A 23,364-nucleotide genomic window follows, 5' to 3' on the forward strand; every position below is an offset into this window, starting at 1 on the left:
CCTTTCTTGTTCCCACCTTCCATTCTCCTCACATCTTTCTTGCCACACTTTCTTTCACTTATTCATCTATATATTCATGTCTCCTATTTTCCTCTCTTCACCACTTATTCCCATCTCTCCTCTCATCTCTTTCCCTAAACACCTATCTTCCCATTGCTTCCTATTGTCTGTGCCCATTTCTCTTCTTTCAGCCCTTCTTTGCTCTTTTTTCATCTCTCTTCCCTGGCTCTTCTCTGTCTCTTTTTTTCTGCTCTACATTTTTCTTTCTATTTCTTACAACTCCTTCCCAACCTTTCATTCCATCTTTCTCCCCTTCCCAAACATTCATCCATTCCTCTTTTCTTCTCATCATTTCTCTTCTATTTTCTCTTTTTCTCCCCATTTTCTCTTAATCTGTTCATCTTTCTTTTATTCCTCTGATCTCCTCACTTCTTTTTTAACCACACTTCACCTTCTACTTCTTCTTCTTCATTTCTTCTCCTGTCTTTCTTGTGCTTTCTCTCTTCTCCCATCTATCCTTCAATTACAGTTCTGTCTCCATATACTTTTTTTCCCATCCCTTTTTACTCCTTGATCTAACTTCTCTATCCCTTTTTTCTCTTTCCCACTTTTCTCTCAGATCTCTTTTAATCTTTTATCTCTTCTATTATGCTGCTATCCTGCTATCTCTTTTCCCTCATAGTTTTCTTCATCATTTTTCCTTTCAACTCTGACCATTTCTCCCATCTATCTTTCTCTCTTCACTCTCTTCCCAATTCTCTTTTGCTATCTTCCACCTCTCTCTTTATTTCACCATGCCATTGTTTTTCTTTCTCTTCTGCTTCTGCACCTATCTCTTTCTCTCACCTATCCTTAGATTTCTGGATTCCTCGTTTCTCTCTTCTTTCTTCTCTGATCCTTGCCTCTTCTCCCATCTGATCTCCTATCTCTTTCTTTTCTGCTTCTCATATCATCTCTCTCTTCTCTCATCACTACATCTCTTTCTATTTCTCTCCAGTTTTGTCCACCTCTCCTTCTATCCTTTTCCCTCTTCTCTGCCAACCAGACTTATTTCTGCTTATTTCTTCCCATCACGTTTTCTTATTTTCTCATCATGTCTCCTTCCATCTATTTTTCTTTGTTCTTCTGCCTCTCCTCCCATCTTTCTTCTTGCTATTTCTCATATTTTCTCCCATGTTTTTCATTCTTCTTTCCCATGTGTCTTTCCTTATTATTTATGTTTTGCCCCTTTCCTCTCATGACCCCAGCTTTTCTTCTCTTTCTTGTTTGTCTCCACATGTCCTCTCATCTTTCTACTCTTCTTCCCTTCTTCTTCCATATCTTTCCCCCACTTTCCACTCATCTGTTTCTTCTTTTTTCTGTCTTTTATCTTTCTTCCCCACTTGTCCTCCAATATCATTCTTCTTTCCTCGCTTACCCTCCCCATTCTCTCTTTTCATTGTTTTTCTTCTGTCCCTCATTTCTCTCTTTTGTCTTCTGCCCATGTCTCTCTTCTCTGTCTCACCTCATCTCTTCTTATTCTTTGCCTCTGGGGATCTCTCTCACTTCTAAGAAACTATATCTATCTGCCATAATCCACTGGTATCCTTGGGAAACAAAAAACATGAAGTGTGATTATATTTTCATTTTGACTATTGCCTTCTAAGACAGCAATAGCTGATATCCTATGACGCTTCTAAAATGTCATGAGTACACTCATATATACACAAATGTGTGCGCATACAGAAACATTAATATGCAATGTGCTATCTGCATATTTGTGATGCATGAATATGGGGCCTTGAAATGTAATGCCAATACGCTTGCATATAGTGAGGACCCATATATTATGCAGATAGCTATTCATTTCTAAAAACCTGTTTAAAACATATCTGTACTATAAATATAGTTTGTCAAGTAATATTTAATAGCTTTCAATTGCTGATTTTATAGAACTGGCATTCCTAGACAAATTTGTTGTAGCCTCTTAAAATTATAATCCGCCTTGAATTGATAAGGTATTGGTGGAGTAAAGACTGGAAGGTATGGTCGGAATATAAGACTGGAATGTAATGTAATATAAATGTATAAATAAGTGAACAGATAAACTGATAAAGCACCTCTCAAGATTATTATTATTACATGAATTAAGTGAAACGTGAGTAAAAGTCTTGCATTTAGTGCCCTAAGAGAAAGCATTGATGGTAAGGTTCAGTGTAACCTATAACCAACACATACACACAGACCTTCATGCACACTGCTGTCGGTCTGAGCTGTTTGCTCTCTGTACCAGCTTGGACCCTCTTCTTTTTATTCCCCGCAGAAGCTGGTGATGAGCAGGCACCAGATGAAGGACAATGAGGCAGAAATGTGTCCATCTGTTCCAAAGATTTCGTTACTGAGGCCAGATCCTTCACACCAGAGTCTGCCTGGGACCTAACAAGACTGAGGTTCAATGGTCAGACTCCCCTCCCCCTCCTCTTTTAAACTGCTCTTCTCAGCACCTTCAATCTTGGTGCATCAAACTCTCCCCAACCCATTCAGGGCTCAGGGCACACTCTCTGGAGGGTACCTGAGAGCTGTTCTGCACTTTAGGTCCTGCAGCAGGCTGGAACATTCCTCTTCTATAATCCCATCCTGTTTTTCTTTCAGTGCTTTTCTTTCTCTGCCTTTGATGAGAAGGGGCAGATAATGGGAATAAGCGAGCTGTGAGCTCCCAGCTGGTCTGGATGGACTGTAGTAGAGTATTTGCACAGTGCTGCACAATTTTTATCCTTTCAGTAGTGCCAAGGCACCCAGAGCCTCATTCTCATGTACACAAATCTGTATTTCCTGGGGAATGCCCTGCATTTGGCACATGCTTATTTAATTTTCTTCTCCTCTTTCTACCCATTTATGCATATTGAGGGTTGCCAGAGAATGTGGTAAAGGCGGTTAGCGTAGCGGAGTTTAAAAAAGGTTTGGACGGATTCCTAAAGGAAAAGTCCATAGACCATTATTAAATGGACTTGGGGAAAATCCACTATTTCTGGGATATGCAGTATAAAATGTTTAGTACTTTTTTGGGATCTTGCCAGGTATTTGTGACCTGGATTGGCCACTGTTGGAAACAGGATGCTGGGCTTGATGGACCCTTGGTCTTTCCCAGTATGGCAATACTTATATACTTATGATCACAGCTCCAACATGGTAACTGTGACTACTACTACTATTTAGCATTTCTATAGCGCTACAAGGCTTACGCAGCGCTGCACATACATAGAAGAAAGACAGTCCCTGCTCAAAGAGCTTACAATCTAATAGACAAAAAATAAATAAAGTAAGCAAGTCAAATCAAATTAATGTGAACGGGAAGGAAGAGAGGAGGGTAGGTGAAGGCGAGTGGTTACAAGTGGTTACGAGTCAAAAGCAATGTTAAAGAGGTGGGTTTTCAGTCTAGATTTAAAGGTGGCCATGGATGGGGCAAGACGTAGGGGCTCAGGAAGTTTATTCCAGGCGTAGGGTGCAGCGAGACAGAAGGCGCGAAGTCTGGAGTTGGCAGTAGTGGAGAAGGGAACAGATAAGAAGGATTTATCCATGGAGCAGAGTGCACGGGAAGGGGTGTAGGGAAGGACGATACTGGGGAGCAGCAGAGTGAGTACATTTATAGGTTAGTAGAAGAAGTTTGAACAGGATGTGAAAACGGATAGGGAGCCAGTGAAGGGTCTTGAGGAAAGGGGTAGTATGAGTAAAGCGACCCTGGCGGAAGACGAGACGGGCAGCAGAGTTTTGAACCGACTGGAGAGGGGAGAGGTGACTAAGTGGGAGGCCAGCAAGAAGCAGATTGCAGTAGTCTAAACGAGAGGTGACAAGGGTGTGGATGAGGGTCTTGGTAGAGTGCTCGGAAAGAAAGGGGCGGATTTTACGGATGTTGTAAAGAAAGAAACGACAAGTCTTGGCAATCTGCTGGTTATGAGCAGAGAAGGAGAGAGAAGAGTCAAAGTGATTTTTTCTTGGCACACTATTGCACAGGTTTGCTGTTGCCTTATGTAGCCCTCTAGGGCATTAGGCACCCTAGGCATGTCTTCAGGCTTGTGCCCTCTCCCCTTATACAGTACCTATAACATTCCCCTCATTCTCTCCTCCTGCTCAGCATCCCCACACTCTTCCTCTAAGTCTCTGCCCAGCCTAGCATACCCGTCCTTTCACTATCTATAGTGCCCAGCATCTCCTCTCTCTTGCCCCCTGTCAAGCATCTTTCTTTTTCTGTTCTCCATTGGCCCAGCATCTTCATATCTTTCCCCTCCACCCCCTTCCTAGAATGCCAGATTCACCCTAATTTCTTTGTCTTCTTCGTGTAATGTGCAATCTCCTCTCTCCGCTCCTCATATCCACCCACATTCATTCCCTTCTCTGTCTAATGGAAATAGTTTTGGGCCTCTTCTCTTCAGCAGTGGGTGGAATGAGCCCTGTTAACTCCCTCAGACCTTCAGTGGTGGGATAAGCTCTATTAGCTTGATGTCAGCACCACAAAGATGTATGTCAGACCTTCAGTGGTGGGATAAGCTCTATTAGCTTGATGTCAGCACCACAAAGATGTATGTAGTGGCTTGCCTTAAAAGCTTTATACCACCCTCCAGTTCATCTAATGGAAGATCTGGCCGTACAGCCCCCAGCAACTGGTCTTACCTAGTGATTCCTCATCCAGGTACTGGCCAAGTCTAACCCCACTAATGAGCTCATGGCATTCTCAAGGCAGTGCTACTGGAGGAATTTAGAACATTACAGTATGATTGCCTTCCTGTAATGTCTGCATAAGTACATAAGTATTGCCATACTGGGAAAGACCAAAGGTCCATCAAGCCCAGCATCCTGTTTCCAACAGTGGCCAATCCAGGTCACAAATACCTGGCAAGATCCCAAAAAAGTACAAAACATTTTATACTACTTATCCCAGAAATAGTGGATTTTCCCTAAGTCCATTTAATAATGGTCTATGGACTTTTCCTTTAGGAAGCCGTCCAAACTTTTTTAAAACTCCGCTAAGCTAACCGCCTTTACCACATTCTCTGGCAACAAATTCCAGAGTTTAATTACACATTGAGTGAAGAAAACTTTTCTCCTATTCGTTTTAAATTTACTACATTGTAGCTTCTTCGCTTGCTCCCTAGTCCTAGTATTTTTGGAAAGCGTAAACAGACGTCTAGATCTAATGCAATGCCATACGGTATTTCTGTGATACTACAATGGCTCTGGTATATTATCATGTGGTATTGCTATGGCAATGCCTGGACTTAACAAACTATCTTATGTTATTCCTGTTGTAATATCTGAGATCTGGCACTCTGACTTGCAGTATTCCTTCTACACAACCTGGATTTAGCACATTAGTATGATATGGGTTCACAATAGCTTTGGTACTCTGTTGTGTAGTATTCCTATGATGTATGATTGTCTCTCTGTATGACGTTGGAGCCCTTCCATACTTCCTGTACACCGTAGAAAGCGGAGCTTGATTCTGCTGACCTGAAACATTGAAGTTAAGCATTGGCTTTAAAGAAAACCTCATGTGAGGAGGCTGAGGAATCAGCGCCTACTGTCAGCAGAAATGTGGAGTCATTAGGAAGGTCTGTGAGGGCTCAGGCAGGCTGCCTCCTGTTTCCCTGCATTGTGCTACTGTCTGTCAGCTCCTTGGTACTCAGCAAATGCTCTCTCCAAAGTACTGCAGTAGGAAGGAACATCTCTCTTTCTGACTTGTTCCAGTGAAAAGGAGGCAACCAGGGATTACTGATTTAAGCACACCGCTCCATCCACAGAGGAATGACTGTCCAGAAGAGAAGGTCCTTTTGCAGCCTCTTAAAGAGAGAGAAATCCATAGTGGAAGAGCGACAGATGAATACATACTGTACCCTTAATGAATTCCTAGGGTTTCTGGACCATTTCTCAATTAAAGGGACAATAAACAATTGAAGGGAACAGCCCATTGTGTTAGCTTTGTAACGGTTTCAGGAGCCCCAGGGCTCTTTCAGGGAATGGAAACAGAATAGAGCCTGACTGCAGTATTTTGACTATTTGACATTATATTGTTATATTGAATGTCTCTTCAGGGAGGACCAGAAACATATACAGTGACTGCTGATGACTGGAGGTTTGCGTAAGGGGAAGAGAGGAGACCAACAGAGGAGGGAGAAGGGAGGAGGGAGGAGGCATATTTTCTTCAAAGGAGGCAGGAATCAAACAGAGGGAATATGAAAGAGCTACTCTCAGCTAATCCTTTTATCAGAGACTGAATCTCTCCTGCTGCTCCCACCCAGCTGGGCAGCTGTCTGATCAGAGAATGTTTAATGGTACAATCTATGAGTTAATGTCAGTGATGTGCAGTGAGAGCCTGGACCCCTTCAGCATTACTCCCCCCTCACTCTGTCTCCCTCATCTTTCTCCCTCTGTCCTTCTTCTCCTTCCCCCTGCTCCCAGATTTGGGAAACTTTATTGGCTTGACAACCTGTACATGTATTGCCAAAGTAATGCATATTGTTGTAAATTAAGATAAAAATATATATGTGCTGTCGCTATATAATTTGCTAGGTTTATTGTAATACTTGCTTTAAAAAATCCTATCTGTGCTGCCTTTTCAGGTAATGGGGAGAACAATTTTCAAATCTGTTCTCATAAATAAACAGTAAATTGGCTATTTAAAAATTAATCAGTTCAGGCAAACCAAATAGCAATCTACCACATCGCATATGACTGACGTACAACCAAAAAGGGCAATGAAGAACAATTAAGAACAGAGAAACATGTATATTTATCATTACAAAAACAACCTCCAAAATAATATCAAACAGTTCTAATTAGCACAACATACAAACATAAGAAAAGCCATGCTGAGTCAGACCAAGGTCCATTGAACCCAGCATCCAGTCTCTGACAGTGGCCAGTCTGTGTTAGATATACCCAGCAAATCCCAACAAAACATCTGTTTCTTATAACTCCTTTCCAGGCACAAGCAATGACTCTCCTAAGCAGAGGTGTGCACAAGGACGGAGACAACAGGAAATCCACAGGGACGGTGAGGGGAAGGACAGTAGCAATATGATGGGGATGGGGTGGGGATGGTTAAGAATTAACTGGAGATTATGTCCCTGTGTACATCTCTACTCCCAAGTCTACCTGGCTAATCATTTTTAGGGACTTTTCCTCCAGGAACATGTCCAAACCTCTTTTGAATCTCGCTGTGTTGGTTGCCTTGATATTAGTTTTTGTAATTAGAAATATACATGTTTTTCTGTTAAGTTTTTTCCTCTTACCCTTTTTCGTTTTATGTTATAAAAATTGCTTACCCTGGTGGTAATTCTCCACAGGTCACCTAAAGATAGGTGCTAGGATGGTGTGCGCTAAGCACGGATTCTATATTGCCAATTACGCATGTAATTTCCATTACAGAATGCTAGCATTAATCCGCAGTTATGTGGCTAACTTTAAGCGCAAGCACTTATGCTAGCTCAGTTGGTGGTGTAAACGCTTGTGCCTGATTTCTGTCGGATAGGCACGTAACTGATTGTATTCTGTAATCTGCGTGCATAAATATTAGGCACTTTGCCGACCCACCTATGCCTTTCTCAGGTCCATGTCCCCTTGCAGTTATGTGCTATGGATTTTGTGTGATCAATCTGTAGAATACCAATTAAGGGTAGTTAAATGCGTAACTTTAAATTAGTGCCAATTAGCACTAATTGACACCACTTATAGCCAATTATTGGTTGCTAAAGCCAATTAGCATCTAATTTAATAATTAAGTTATGTGCATAACAGCACTGTTCTACAATTTACATATGCTACTTTGCACGCTAATCCCGGATTCTATATAGCGCAACTTAAGTTGCTTTCTCAAATACAGTCATATTCTGTATTTCTGCACGCAACTTAATTAGTTAACAAGCCAATCAGCACCAATTAACAAACAATTATTGACACTAATTGGCATTAATTAGAATTTATGTGCAGAACTGTCTAAGCGTATTTTATAACATGATGTGTTTAAATTCTAAGTTGCATAGGGGCATGGCCATGGGCGTGGAATGGGAGGGTTGTGAGTGTTTCTAAAATCTATGCGCGTTGTTATAGAATACATCAGGTCTGCGCCTAATTTAGGCGTCGGGATTTACACCAAGTTTTACTTGGTGCAACTGTGCATGACTAAATTTAGTCTCACGGATGGGTGTTTGGAGTGTTCTATAAGCCACGTGGAAATTTAGACTTATTCTATAAAGAACGTCTAAATTAAAGCTTAGGGGTATTTTATTTCGGCGCTGATTTTTAGGCATGATATATAGAATCTAGTGCTAAGCGTCATATCGGGTGAACGAGTTTATAATATTAGGGAGCCTGTGTGTGAATAAAGGTATGTGCAATATGGAATAATGCATTTAGCGGAGCAGTTCCCGGGGCAGAGTTAGAGTAGGGGTTGAAACAACACATACAGCTTTGTGTTTTCAGAAGTGCATGCATTGTTTTGGTTGGAATCAGGTGGTTAGCCAGACCTCGCGGTGGGAGGGGGCCAGAGCCTGAGGGGGGTTCATTTTGGTGTGCCCCCCCCCCACCCTGCCGCTTCCCACCCACCGCCGCAGCAAATACCTTGGCTTACGGGGGTCCCCAAAACCAGGGGCCCACAGGAAATTAGGGGGGGGGGGCAGGCCCTCGTGGCCCCATTTAGCTACGCCACTGGTTGGAATACACATTCACAGAAAAAGCAGTTGTAGATGTCTGCAGGCTCTCCTTCCCTCCACAGTTTTCAAAGTGAAAAGGTGCACGTCTTTTCCGTTTCCAAACTGACACAAAATCCACAGGTACTCTGCTAGCAGTACAAAAATTTGCCCTCTTCTTATGTCATTTTGTATCCTTAAGGCAGTTTCCTTCAGGACCACTTTGGATCCAAATGAGCTGAAGGAGAGCTGCCAAATACCTTCCAATGCGAGGCCACGGCACTGCTGACCGGTGTATGTCAATGACATCCTACCCACCAGCCTGCCATTAAACCTTTTATTGGGCATATCCTCAAGGTGGTGGGCATTTCCAAATGTATTCTCTTCATTTATTGAGAAATGCCTTGTCCTTCAAGTACATGGCTCTTCCTCTCATCCGCTTCCCCTTTTCTGTCATGAATTTGGGTAGAGAGGCAGAGAGTAGCAGAAAAAAAAGCCAGAATGATGACGAGGGCCGCTCCAGAGGTCTCCAGGGGCTGTGCTGGCCCCCGGACCTTGCATTGAAGAACACAGCCTTCGAGTGTACTTGTCTATTTTATTCCCAATTGTCCCTTCAGAATCTTAGGGGCCCTTTTACTAAGGCGTGCTGAAAAATGGCCTGTGCTAGTATAGGCGTGCATTTTGGGCGCGCTCAGATCCATTTTTCGGTGCGCCTGCAAAAAATAGCTTTTTAAAAATTATGCCAAAAATGGATGTGTGGCAAAATGAAAATTGGCACGCTCCCATTTTGGGTCTGAGACCTTACCACCACCCATTGACTTACCGGTAAGGTCTCACGCAATAGCCTGGTGGTAATGGTCCACATGCGCCAAATGCCAATTACTGCCCGTTTTTGCTGCGCGTCATAAAATAAAAATTATTTTTTCGACGCGTGTAGCGGACATATATAAAAAATGAAATTACCACCCGGGCCACATGGTAGCCGGGTGGTAACTCCAAATTGGCGCACGTTGGGTGCATGTAGGTGCCTATCCACCTTATAATCAAAAGAGAAAAACGCCCATATTCCGACCTAAATCGGGAGATGGACGTCTTTCTCTCACGGGCGCCCAAATCGGTATAATCGAAAGCCGATTTTGGGCGTCTTCAACTGCACTCCGTCGCAGGAACGAATAAAGTTGACGGGGGCATGTTAGAGGCGTGGCGAAGGCGGAACTGGGGCGTGGTTATCGGCCGAGGAGAGATGGGCGTCTTTAGCTGATAATCGAAAAAAAAGCGTTTTTACCGCGATTTTGGGTCACTTTTATTGGACCCTTTTTTTTCACGAACAAGTCCCAAAAAAGTGCCTCAACTGACCAGATGACCATGGGAGGGAATCGGGGATCACCTGCCCTGACTCCCCCAGTGGTCACTAACTCCCTCCCACCAAAAAAACCCCACTTTACAAACTTTTTTTGCCAGCCTGTATGCCAGCATCAAATTCCGTACCCACCTCCATGACAGCAGAATGTGTTCTATCCTCTGACAGCCTTTCCCTGGTTCTGATGTGGGTCTCGGGTGAGTGTGACACCTTTTCTGTTAAGGGCACTGCAGAGTCACATCAGCAATGCATTGTGGTGGGTGTAGGGTATTGGGCTCCGTGATTCCACTAGCTTGTGTTAAATGCTCACGATGGTGGTAGTTGGTAGGCTCTACTCCCATGGTGCTTTTCCCTCTGCTTACTGGGTCAGAGTGTGCCCTGTTTTGTTTCCGGTAGTCCATGAAGTAGTGGCCATTTTTGTAAGCCAGTTTTAGATCCTGTTCATGTGTTAGCCACATTATAGCACTTAGTTCTTACCTTGAATGTTGCTGAAAGAGGGCATTGTACACCATTCTGCCAGCTCGGACCTACTGCGAGACTCGTTGCCAGTGGGGCACAACCTCTGATCTGCAGTTAACTGTGAGTAAATGTGCTTATTCAAATAAAGGACGTTTTCAGCGAGATTAGTCTTCAGGTGTCAACTGGTGTGCCAAGGTTATACAGCAGCAACAAGCCCTGTCCCTGGAGCACTTTTAGTGGGTACTGCAGTGCACTTCAGGCAGGCAGACCAAGGCCCATTCCCCCCCCCACCTGTAACACTTGTGGTGGTAAATGGGAGGCCTCTGAAACCCACTGTACCCACATGTAGTTGCCCCCTTCACTCCTAAGAGCTATGGCAGTGTTGTACATTTGTCCCTCCCACGACCAAATGGCTTGGATTAGGACGTTTCTCAACTGGACATTTTTATTTTCCATTATCGCAAAAAAAAAAAAAAAAACCCCCGCCCAGCTCAGAAAGGACCAAATCTACTACTACTACTTAACATTTCTAGAGCGCTACTAGGGTTACGCAGCGCTGTACAATTTAACAAAGAGAGACAGTCCCTGCTCAAAGAGCTTACATTTTCGAAACAAAAGATGGACGCCCATTTTTTCGAAAATACGGTCTGTCCCGCTTCTTCACGTACCCGTTTTCGGACATAGACGCACATGAAGATGGGCGTTCGCGTTCGATTATGCCCCTCCACGTGGCTTAGTAAAAGGGCCCCTTAAAGAAAATTGCAATTAAAACCTGTTCCACTTTGTTACCTGCAGGCTTGCACATGTGTACATATGCTGACCCTGCTTTTCTAAACATTGCCTGGCATCTCTGTGTTTAGAGGTCAGGGGTGTAGCCAGACCTCACGGTGGGAGGGGGCCAGAGCCCGAGGTTGGGGGCACATTTTGTGTGCCACCCTCCCCCCCACTGCCACACCTCGCCGCTTCCCCTCACCACCTCGTCGCTCCCCCCCACAAAAACAAATACCTTTGCTGGCGGGGGTCCCCAACCCCCACCAGCTGAAGCCTTCTTCAGCGCCGGTCTCCAGCGCAGCCGCATTTGCTGCCCTGCTCTTCTTTCTTCTTGCTCCTCCTGTGCACGCTGATGCTCCTTTACGCCCAGGCTCCCGTGGGCCCCCATAGCTACACCACTGATAGAAGTACATGTGTTGTTTTTGCACAGCAGAGAACAGGGGTATTGCTGGGGATGGGGGAAGTTGGAGAAGTGAGCTTATTCCCTTGTATGTGTTTTGTCCTTATACTATGGTAGTCATTTTTATTTATCTAGCAAAATGTTTGCTTTGTATGTTTTGTTTGTTGATTTTATTATGAATGTTTTATTGGTACCTGCGTAGATAATGGGTGCTATAAATAAAATAAAAATGCTCAGAATCACCTATTTGCTGAGACTTTGAGATGCATTTATTGATGGATTTGGTTCTTTGGCTAACCTCATGATTGTGCACTGGGGCTATGAAAATGGATATTTATAGAGATATCGGAGTTACTAGGTTTTGCTACTTAACTTGTTCTCTGTGGGTTCAGGCGTTATGTAGTGTGCACTAACAGAGTAATTCTATAGAAATGCATGCAAATGGCAGATAAAATTTAATGTAGACAATAGCAAAGTCATGCAGATTGGGAAGAATAATCCGAATCATAGTTATCTGATGCTAGGGTCCACCGTGGGGGTCAGCACCCAAGAAAAAGATCTAGGTGTCATTGTAGACAATACACTGAAATCTTCTGCTCAGTGTGTCTCGGCTGCCAAAAAAGCAAACAGGAATTTTTAGGCGAGGGATAAGAACATAAGAGTTGCCATACTGGGACAGACCGAAGGTCCATCAAGCCCAGCATCCCATTTCCAACAGTGGCCAATCCAGGTTACAAGTACCTGGCAAGATTCCAAAACAGTACAATGCATTTTATGCTGTTTATCCTAGAAATAAGCAGTGGATTTTCCCCACGTCCATCTTAATAATGGCTTATGGACTTTTCTTTTAGGAAGTTATCCAGACCTTTATTAAACCCTGCTAATCTAACTGCTTTTATTTACTATTTTGTAGCTTTATTGTGTGCCCCCTGGTCCTAGTATTTTTGGAAAGAGTAAACAAGCGACTCATGTCTATCCGTTCCACTTCACTCATTATTTTATAGACCTCTATCATTTCTCCCCATAGTCATCTTTTCTCTAAGCTGAAGAGCCGTAGCCGCTTCAACCTTTCTTCTGTATCACTCCATGGTGCGACCTCACCTTGAGTACTGTGTTCAATTCTGGTTGCCTTATCTCAAAAAAGATATAGTGGAAATTAGATAAGGTTCAAAGAAGAGCAACCAAAATGATAGAGGAGATGGAATTGCTCCCATATGAAGAAAAGTTAAAGATGTTAGGGCTCTTCAGCTTGGAAAAGAGATGGCAGAGGGGGGATATAATTGAGGTCTACAGAGTGGTGTGGAACGGGTGGAGGTGAATCGATTTTTCTCTCATTCAAAAAGTACAAAGACCAGGGGACACTCAATGAAATTACGTGGAACTACCTTTAAAACAAAGAGGAGGAAATATTTTTTTACTCCAAGAATAGTTAAGCTCATTGCCAGATGATGTGGTAACAGCGGTTAGTGGGTCTGGATTTAAAAAAGGGTTGGACAAGTTCCTGGAGGAAAAGTCCATAGTCTGCTATTGAGACAGACATGGGGGAAGCCACTGCGTGCCCTGAGGTTGGTAGCATGGAATGTTGCTACTAATTTAGTATCTAGCCCAGTATCCTGGAAGCAGGATACTGGGCTAAGTGGACCATTGGTCTGACCAGTATGGGTATTCTGATGCTCTTAAGGTGTGGAGGAGTAGCCTAGTGGTTAGTGCAGCAGACTTCGATCCTGCACAACTGGATTCAATTCCCATTGCAGTGCCTTGGGACTCTGTGCAAGTCACTTAACCTTCCACTGCACCAGATACAAAATAAGTACCTATATGTAAACTGTTTTGAGTGTAGTTGCAAAAACCACAGAAAGGCTGTGTATCAAGTCCCCTTTCCTTTCCCTTAACATGTTTGTATTGATTTCACCTGTAAATGATTAGAATAATGGCATATTCGCACCTATGTGTGCATATATGAGCATATATGCCAAAATTCCAGCCAAGTACATAAGTATTGCCATACTGGGACAGACCAAAGGTCCATGAAGCCCAGCATCCTGTTTCTAACAGTGGCCAATCCAGGTCACAAATACCTGGCAAGATCCCAAAAAAGTGCTAAACATTTTATACTGCTTATCCCAGAAATAGTGGATTTTCCCCCAAGTCCAATTTACTAATGGTCTATGGACTTTTCCTTTAGGAAGCCGCCCAAACCTTTTTAAAGCTCTGCTAAGCTAACTGCCTTTACCAAGTTCTCCGGCAATGAATTCCAGAGTTCAAGTACATGTTGAGTGAAGAAAAGGTTTCTCCAATTCATTTTAAATTTACTACTTTGTAGCTTTATCTCATGGCCCCTAGTCCTAGTATTTTTGGAAAGCATAAACAGATGCTTCACGTCTACCCATTCAACTCCACTCATTATTTTATAAACCTCTATCCTATCTCCCCTCAGCCGCCTTTTCTCCAAGCTGAAGATCCCCAGCCGCTTTAGCTTTTCCTCATAGGGAAGTCGTCCCATCCCCTTTATCATTTTCGTCGTCCTTTTCTGCAGCTTTTCTAATTCCACTATATCTTTTTTGAGATGCAACGACCAGAATTGAACACAATATTCGAGGCACACATCTTACATAATGCTTATTTTACAGAGACAGAGGCTGGGCAGAGTGTGGGTGGGATTCACTCATGCATAACATATATGATTGCATCTTCCCCACTTAGGTGCAGATCCTTATGCTAGCTCTTTAGGCATGTATTTCCACTGCTATGCTGCTATTCTGTAAAGGAAAGTAGGTACCTACCTTCCTTTTTATAATAGGCTTCAATCAGGTGGACTGCATAAACAGCATCCTCTAATTAGAAACAACAGTGCCCACACAATATCTCTGCCAGCAACATGGAAAAGGAGAGCTGTGGGACATGGGGTACACAGGAGATTGGGACAGTTAGCGCATGACTGAAACTGCCTTTTTTTCTCCGCCATTTTTGACAGGCCCTATCATCTAGCAAGCTGATAGAATTGCAAAGTACAGAAAGACAATTCCCGAGGTCTGTTGATGAATACTCTTGACTAGGTTTCATTTCTGGCTTGGTGGCAGAGTAGATAGAACAGTAAAAAGAGGCACATTCCAGTGGCAAAACTTCAGAAACAAAGGGATTGGAAACCAGAAGCAAACCACAGCAGTATGGTACTATTAAACAATTTTAGTGAAATAAATGAATAGCATATCAACAATCAATGGATTAATACCAGTGGCGTACCGAGGGCAGGGCGGTGGGGGTGGTGTGCCCGGGGTGTACGCCTCTGGAGGGGTGCAGAAAGCAGCCGCGCGGCTGTCAGCTCCGTTGGTTCCCTGCTCCCTCTGCCCCGGAACAGGTTACTTCCTGTTCCGGTTCAGAGGGAGCAGGGAACCAGCGGAACCGACAGCCGCGCAGCTGCTCCCAACAGGTAAGAATGCACCCATGGGGGGGGGGGTCTTGGGTGATATGCTGGGAGGGGGTGTTGATGCGCTGGGGGTGTGTGTGTGATGCTGCACCCTGGGGATGGATGCCGCTGCACCGTGGGTGGGGGTGCGCAGCGGCAATCCTCCCCGGGTGGCAGCCAATCAAGGATCGCCACTGATTAATACAACAATTTAAAGTAAACCAATGCATACCAGTCCCCTCCCAAAAAATACCCTTTCCTCCATACCCCTGTCCCCACTCTACTGCTCCCTCTAATCTGAGCAGGAATCCGACCAGTAGGGAGCGATGTTTCACCATCACATTTCCAATAGTGAGGGACAGGCAAGCTCTGCAGGACTCCAGGGAACCTAGGGACTCTTTTACTAAGGCGCATAGGCACCTATGCGCATCCAATGTGCGTCACTTTGGAACTACCACCTGGCAGTTTACTGCGTGCCCCGGGTGATAATTCCATTTTTTACACGCGTCTGATACGTTCGGCAGCAAATATTTTTTCTTTTTTACCGCTTCGCACTAACTGGGCGGTAATCGGCAGTGTACGCACACTGACGATTACTGCCCGGTTTACATGCGAGACCTTATCGCTAAATCAGTGGGTGGCAGTAAGGTCACAGGTCCGAAATAGATGCACACCAATTTAAATTTTGGCGCACATCCATTTTTGGCAAAAAAGGCATTTTTTGCAGGCGCGCTGAAAAATGGACCTGTGCGCATCCAATACATGCACCTACAACAGCACAGGCCATTTTTTGGTTCACCTTAGTAAAAGGACCCCCTAGTGACTGAAAACACAATGTATCACCCAGGGACGTAGCCAGACTTTGGCAGGAGGGGGGTCCAGAGCCCGAGGTGAGGGGGCACATTTTAGCCCCCCCCCCGGCGTCGACGACCCCCCCCTGCCAACGCCGATGCCACCACCAACTTTGACCCCCCCACCAACGACCCCTCTCCCGCCGACGACCCTATTGACCCCCCCCTACTACTACTACTTAACATTTCTAAAGCACTACTAGGGTTACGCAGCACTGTACAGTTTAACAGATAAGGACAGTCCCTGCTCGAGGAGCTTACAATCTAAAGGACAAATGTACAGTCAGTCAAAATAGGGCAGCCAAATTGGGGCAGTCTAGATTTCCTGAATAGAGGCATAAAGGTTAGGTGCTGAAGGCGACATTGAATAGGTGGGCTTTGAGCAAAGATTTGAAGATGGGCAGGGAGGGGGCTTGGCGAATGGGCTCAGGAAGTTTATTCCAAGCATAGGGTGAGGCGAGGCAGAAAGGGCAGAGCCTGGAGTTGGCGGTGGTGGAGAAGGGTACTGAGAGGAGGGATTTGTCTTGTGAGCGGAGGTTTCAGGTGGGAACGTAAGGGGAGATGAGGGTAGAGGGGTAATGAGGGGCTATGGATTGAGTACATTTGTAGGTCAGAAGGAAAAGCTTGAACTGTATGCAGTACCTGATCAGAAGCCAGTGAAGTGACTTGAGGAGAGGGGTGATATGAGCATATCGGTCCAGGCGGAATATAAGACATTCAACAGAGTACTGCACGGATTGAAGGGGGGATAGATGGTTAAGTGGGAGGCCAGTGAGGAGTAGGTTGTAGTAGTCAAGGCGAGAGGTAATGAGAGAGTGGACAAGAGTTCAGGTGGTGTGCTCAGAGAGGAAAGGGCGAATTTTGCTGATGTTAAAGAGAAAGAAGCGACAGGTCTTGGCTATCTGCTGGATATGCGAAGAGAAGGAGAGGGAGGAGTCGAAGATGACTCCGAGGTTGCGGGCAGATGAGACGGGGAGGATGAGGATGTTATCGACTGAGATAGAGAGTGGAGGAAGAGGCGAAGTGGGTTTTGGTGGAAAGACGATAAGCTCGGTCTTGGCCATGTTCAGTTTCAGGTGGCGGTTGGACATCCAGGCAGCAATGTCGGATAAGCAGGCCGATACTTTGGCCTGGGTTTCCGCAGTGATGTCTGGTGTGGATAGATAAAGCTGGGTGTCGTCAGCATAAAGATGATATTGGAAACCATGCGATGAGATCAGCGCGCCCAGGGAAGAGGTGTAGATGAAAAAAAGAAGGGGTCCAAGGACAGATCCCTGAGGAACTCCAACAGAGAGCGGGATGGGAGTGGAGGAAGATCCATGAGAATGTACTCTGAAGGTACGGTGGGAGAGATAAGAGGAGAACCAGGAGAGAACAGAGCCCTGGAACCCAAATGAGGACAGTGTGGCAAGAAGTAACTCATGGTTGACAGTATCAAAAGTGGCGGATAGGTCGAGGAGGATGAGGATGGATTTAGCAAGGAACAGGTCATTACAGACTTTAGAGAGTGCCGTTTCTGTCGAGTGTAGAGGGCGAAAACCGGATTGAAGCAGATCGAGGATGGCATGGGAGGAGAGAAAATCAAGGCAGCGGCTGTGAACGGCGCGTTCAAGTATCTTGGAGAGGAAGGGTAGGAGGGAGATGGGGCGGTAGTTGGAGGGACAGGTAAGGTCTAGTGATGGTTTTTTGAGGAGTGATGTGACTACAGCATGCTTGAAGGTGTCAGGGACAGTTGCAGTGGAGAGAGAGAGGTTGAGGATATGACAGATGGGGGGGGGGGGGGGGGGGTGACAGTAGGAGAGATGGTGTTAAGTAAGTTGGTGGGGATGGGGTCAGAGGAACAAGTGGTGCATTTCGAGGAGGAAAGAAGGTGGACGGTTTCCTCTTCAGTGATATCAGGAAAAGAGGAGAAGGAGGACTGGGTTGGTTGGTTGAGGGAGTGGGTTGAAGGGTGAAGAGGAGGAGGTGGCTTGATAGTGAACTCAAGGTTGATCTTCTGCACCTTGTCGCGGAAGTAGTCAGCCAGTGATTGAAGAGAGAGTGAGGGGGTGGGGGTGGGGGTGGGAGCGGAGGGCACTTTGAGGAGGGAGTTAAGGGTGGCAAAGAGACGACGAGGGTTGGAGCTTAGAGAATTAGTCAATTGGGTGTAATAGTCCTGTTTGGCAACCCTCCCCCACCGCTGCCATCGCCTACCTTTGCTGGCGGGGGACCCCAACCCCCGCCAGCCGAGGTCCTCTTCTTCCAGCGCAAGGCTTCATTCTGTTTCTGTGAGTCTGACATCCTGCACGTTGTACGCCGGAAGAAGAGGACCTTGGCTGGCGGGGGTTGGGGTCCCCTGCCAGCAAAGGTAGGTGACGACGGTGGCGGTGGGGGAGGGTTGGCAGCGGGAGGGGGTTCGAGAGGGTCATCAGCAGGGGGGTCCAGGGCCAAATCTACGGGGGCCCAGGCCCCAGTGGCCCCACGTAGCTACGCCACTGGTATCATCCCCAACAGGCCGCAATGCAGTTGGAGGACTCCCACTCAGTACAGAGGGAACAGTGCCCCACACTACCACATAGTCCAAAATGTATCTGATGATGATGCTTCAGAAGGCACCACAGCAGTATAATAATGGTCACTTTATTGTAGAAAAAACCCAGTGTGGTCATGTTTAGGCATACACCTGCAACAGATGCAATATTGTATCTCTGTACATTAACTTTATATCAAATACAAAACAAATTTTTGGTTTGGTGGCAGAATAGGAGACATTTTGCTGCTGTAGCTGCTGTTTATTCTGTTTTGCCCAGGATAATTTACAGTTTTTGCTGCTCTCACTTGTGTGAGAAGTCTTTCGTACCGTACTGTTTAGTTTTGGGAAATGTGCATCACTTTTCTCTATGCATTTCTCTTTCTGATGTGTTGCCTTGCATATAGAGTCTACCTTCTTGGAGGTATCAGTTCAGTTTTTGTCTGCAGATTTCTATTACTAATTTGTGGTCACATGAGGAGGTGGGGGGGGGGGGAGGAAGTTATCAACATGGGCTACCGTTAAGACAGGTTAACAGTAAAATAACACCAGTTATCAGTAACTACGTCTCATTGCATAAAATTGGACCTGTGCTGAAATAAAACAAATTAGTGGTAAAGTAATATATCTTAATAAAAGCCCATATCTTGTTTCCAACAGTGGCCAATCCAGGTCACAAGTACCTGGCGAGATCCCAAAACAGTACAATACATTTTATGCTGCTTGTAAGCAGTGGATGTTCCCAAGTCCATTTTAATAATGGCATATGGACTTTTCTTTTAGGAAGCTAGCCAAACCTTTTTTAAACCCCGCTAAGCTAACTGCTATTACCACATTCTCTGGCAGTGAATTCCAGAGTTTAATTACATGTTGAGTGAAGAAATATTTTCTCCAATTTGTTTTAAATTTACTACTTTGTAGCTTCATTGTGTGCCCCCTAGTCCTAGTATTTTTGGAAAGAGTAAAGAGGTGTGGTAGCCATGTTAGTCCACTCAGATCTGAGGAAGAAGGGCAACCTTTGAAAACTAATCAAGAAATGTATTAAGTTATGTCCAATAAAAAAGGTATCATCTTATTTTCTTTTCCATGTTTTATTTTGTTTGATTTCTATTGATAACCTGGAAAGAGTAAACAAGCGATTCATGTTTACCCATCCACTCCACTTATTATTTTATATACCTCTATTATAGTTCCCCTCAGCCATCTTTTCTCCAAGCTGAAGAGCCCTAGCCGTTTCAGCCTTTCCTCATAGGGAAGTCATCCCATCCCCTTAATCATTTTCGTCATCTTTCTCTGTACCTTTGCTAATTCCACTATATCTTTTTTGAGATGCAGTGACCAGCATTGCACACAGTATTCAAGGTGCGATTGCACCATGGAATGATACAAAGACATTATAACATCCTTGTTTTTATTTTCCATTCCTTTCGTAATAATACCTAACATTCTATTTGCTTTCTTTGCCACCGCAGCACACTGAGCAGAGGGTTTCAAAATATCGTCAACGATGACTCCTAGATCCTTTTTCTGGTCAGTGACTCCTAATGTGGAGTCTTGCATCACATAGCTATATTTCTGGTTCCTCTTTCCCACATGCATCACTTTGCACTTTCTCACATTAAACATCATCTGCCATTTTGATGCCCAGTTCCCAGTCTCGTAAGGTCATCTTGCAATTTTTCACAATCTTCTTGCAATTTAACAACTTTGAATAACTTTGTGTTGTCAGCAAATTTAGGGCCCTGTTTACTAAGCCATACTGTAGACACACTAACTTTTTAGTGTACGTTAATGATAGAGACACCCATAGAGAATACTGACCATTTAACCCTACTCTCTGTTTTCTATCTTTTAACCAGTTTTTAATCCACAGTAGTACACTACCTCCTATTCCATGATTTTCCAGTTTCCTCTGGCGTCTTTCATGAGATACTTTGTCAAATCCCTTTTGAAAATCCAGATACACAATACTGACTGGCTCACCTTTATCCACATGTTTGTTAACCCCTTCAAAGAAATGTAATAGATTGGTGAGGCCAGATTTCCCTTCACTAAATCCATGCTGGCTTTGTCTCATTAATCCATGCTTATGAATATGCACTGTAATTTTGTTCTTTATAATAGTCTCTACCATTTTGTCCGGCACCGACATCAGGTTCACCGACCTATAATTTCCTGGATCACTTCTGTAACCCTTTTAAAAAATTGGCATTACATTGGCCACTCTCCATTCTTCCGGCACCATGCTTGATTTTAAAGATAAATTACATATTACTAACAATAGTTCTGCAAGTTCATTTTCCAATTCTATCAATACTCTGGGATGTATACCATCCGGTCCTGGCAATTTGCTACTCTTCAATTTGTCAAATTGCCCCATTACATCTTTCACATTGATCTTCCCTCCTTAGTGTGAAGAGTTTCAGTCTCTGGTAACCAGAGCTGATATTGTGATGTCATAATGCCTTATTCCACCAGTGCCTAAGAACCAACCTCATGAGTGATGTCACAATGGCTTGATTGCTCTATACTTGGCTCATTTTTATTACGTATAGCAGTGATTTCAATTTTTAGAGACATTTCTATTTTCTTTACTTAAGGGAGAAAATTATCAATGTTGGCTACTGTTAGGATGGGTTAACAGTAAAAAAAAAACCCAAAACACATCAGTTATTAGTAACTAGATCTCATTGTATAAAATGGGACCTGTTCTAAAATAGCAAGAGTTAGTGATAAAATAGCACATCTTAAAGGTAGCCCACCTTGATAATTTTACTCCTTGCTGATGAACTGTTTGTGTTTTGCATGTGTGACTGAGGGGAGGACTCTCCTAGTGTGTAAGGTATGTGTATGAATCTATAGCAGTCTGGACTGTTCTGTTTTCCAAGCTGCTCCCCTCAGCTGGAGGTATAAGGATGTTTGAGGGCTCATTGTAAGATATGCAGTGCTGCCTTTCATAGGTAGGGTGGCTATTGTGTCAGTCCAAGGGGTTGTGATTTTCTGCCGGATAACAGAGCTGTTCCTCAGCACCACATAATGGTAGAGTATTGTTAACGCTCAGTATTGGTACAGTTTTTGATGTTTATTTTAGAATTCTTTTCAATTATTGTGAGACTCCTGAGACAGACCTAACAGTCGAAACACGGCTCATGTTGAGTCTTTGATACCTACCAATAAATTTCTGCACCATACCATTTCCTTTAGGACTTTTTTTGTCACCTTTGTTGTTGTTGTTTTCATAGGGGATTGCTACGCAGGTGTCCAGTGCCATTTTTTTTGCATGACTTTTGTTATTTCACAAACTCCTTGATAGTGGACTTGTGTTACTTTTAGAGATATGGCTTCCTAATTCTGCTCTGCACTCCTTCCCTGTGGATTTGGACTGTCTGTTTACAGAACTGGCAGATTTCTATGGTTTTCAATCTGATTCTCTATAGCTCTGGGTTGGTGAATGACCCTAGACTCCACACTCATATAAGAAATTTGGCTGAATAATGCTGCAAAATCATTGTAATGGTGCTTTTACTGGAGGGCAGATGCTGGCCAAGGGTTTCTTTTTCTAATATTTATTGAAATTTCAATTAGACTTCCAAGAAACGCTCACTCAGAGCAACACTAAATTCTCAGTGTAAATGAAGAAAAGGGAAAATATCAAAATCAATTTCCAGCACTTATTCTGTGTTCTAGCGGCCCACATAACAGGATAAGGTGTAAATCACAACTCCTGAAGAAATACTGTCGTAAAGACTAACAGACAAGGGAATTTAACTGAGAGCAGCAGTTTAAACAATTTCACATTTACATGCATGTATTTGGTACTACAGCTGGAAGAACAAACGAGAGGAACACGGCTATGTTTTTATTGCTTAAGAAATTAACAAGGCGAAAAGGTTCGTATTAAATACAGTTCAGTCTATTAAAAGCCTTGTTTTGCATATTGCATTGAGGTAGGAATTGGGGCATCCAGGTCAAGAACGTTCACATTTCTCCCAGTATTTCATAAAAGGCTCTGCTGAATACGGAGCTTTTGGTAAAGTATGTATAACGATGTTAGTAAATACATGTGTATTTGCCGGTATGTACAGTGGAAGCAACAATTTCACAAATCTTGTGCTCAAAAAGAATGGCATTACACTGCTGCTCCTTGTGACCTTGGGCAAGCCACTAAGGAAGGGATTCATCAAGCGATGTTAGGGCTTTAACTCATGCTAATTGGCCCTCAATGTGGCTTAAACAGCCCTAATGCCGCTTTTCTAAAAATACTGCGATGATATTTGAGTCGCCGCTGGTTAGTTAGTAATGAGATGCAAAATAAGCAAATCTATATTTTGCATTTCATTACTATGCAAGTACCCTAACGCGACTTGTGGTGATACATTGCAAGAAACATTAGGGCCCCAAAACCATGGTAAAATAACTCTCCCCACCCCCTGAATATTACAGAGGATAGGATAGGGATCAGCAAACAGTGAAGCTCAAACAGTTGTTCGTTCTTTCCATTTAGTATAAGGGTCCCATATTCGGGTGAAGCGGTTCTGCTGAAGCGCTGTGAGGCGAGGCATCCTGCAAAAAAAGTTCTCTTTATTCAGTACTTGCAAGCATGATGGCAAAAAGGGCTGCTTTCATGACGTAGCCAGCAACAGCCGGGCGGCAGTTGCAATATGAAAAACTAAATGTACACATTTCCCCAGGAGCACTCCTGGTTTAATATGTAGAAGACCACAGCCCATAGATTTCTGTAGAGGCAACCCAATGATATCAGAAATCAAGGCAAAAATCATGTGGCATTATTAAGTTTAATCTTCAACTTTACAGAGCACAGCAGCACGCATCATCTGCCAGGCTAATTGTTCTGATCATGCTTTACCACTTCTCTGTCGCCTTCACTGGCTACCGATTGAATATTGAGTAAAATTTAAAATTCTCATCATGACTCACAAAGTTTTAT

The 23,364-nt window shown here is 43.9% G+C and overlaps 1 protein-coding gene across 1 annotated transcript in view; it reads left to right on the top strand.

Annotated features, from left to right (window-relative positions):
• GRIK5 (glutamate ionotropic receptor kainate type subunit 5) overlaps window positions 1–23,364 on the top strand; it is a 344,153-nt gene that overhangs the window by 4,139 nt on the left and 316,650 nt on the right. The window lies entirely within an intron of this gene.

Source organism: Microcaecilia unicolor, chromosome 8 (assembly GCF_901765095.1).
Source record: "Microcaecilia unicolor chromosome 8, aMicUni1.1, whole genome shotgun sequence".
NCBI lineage: Eukaryota > Metazoa > Chordata > Amphibia > Gymnophiona > Siphonopidae > Microcaecilia > Microcaecilia unicolor.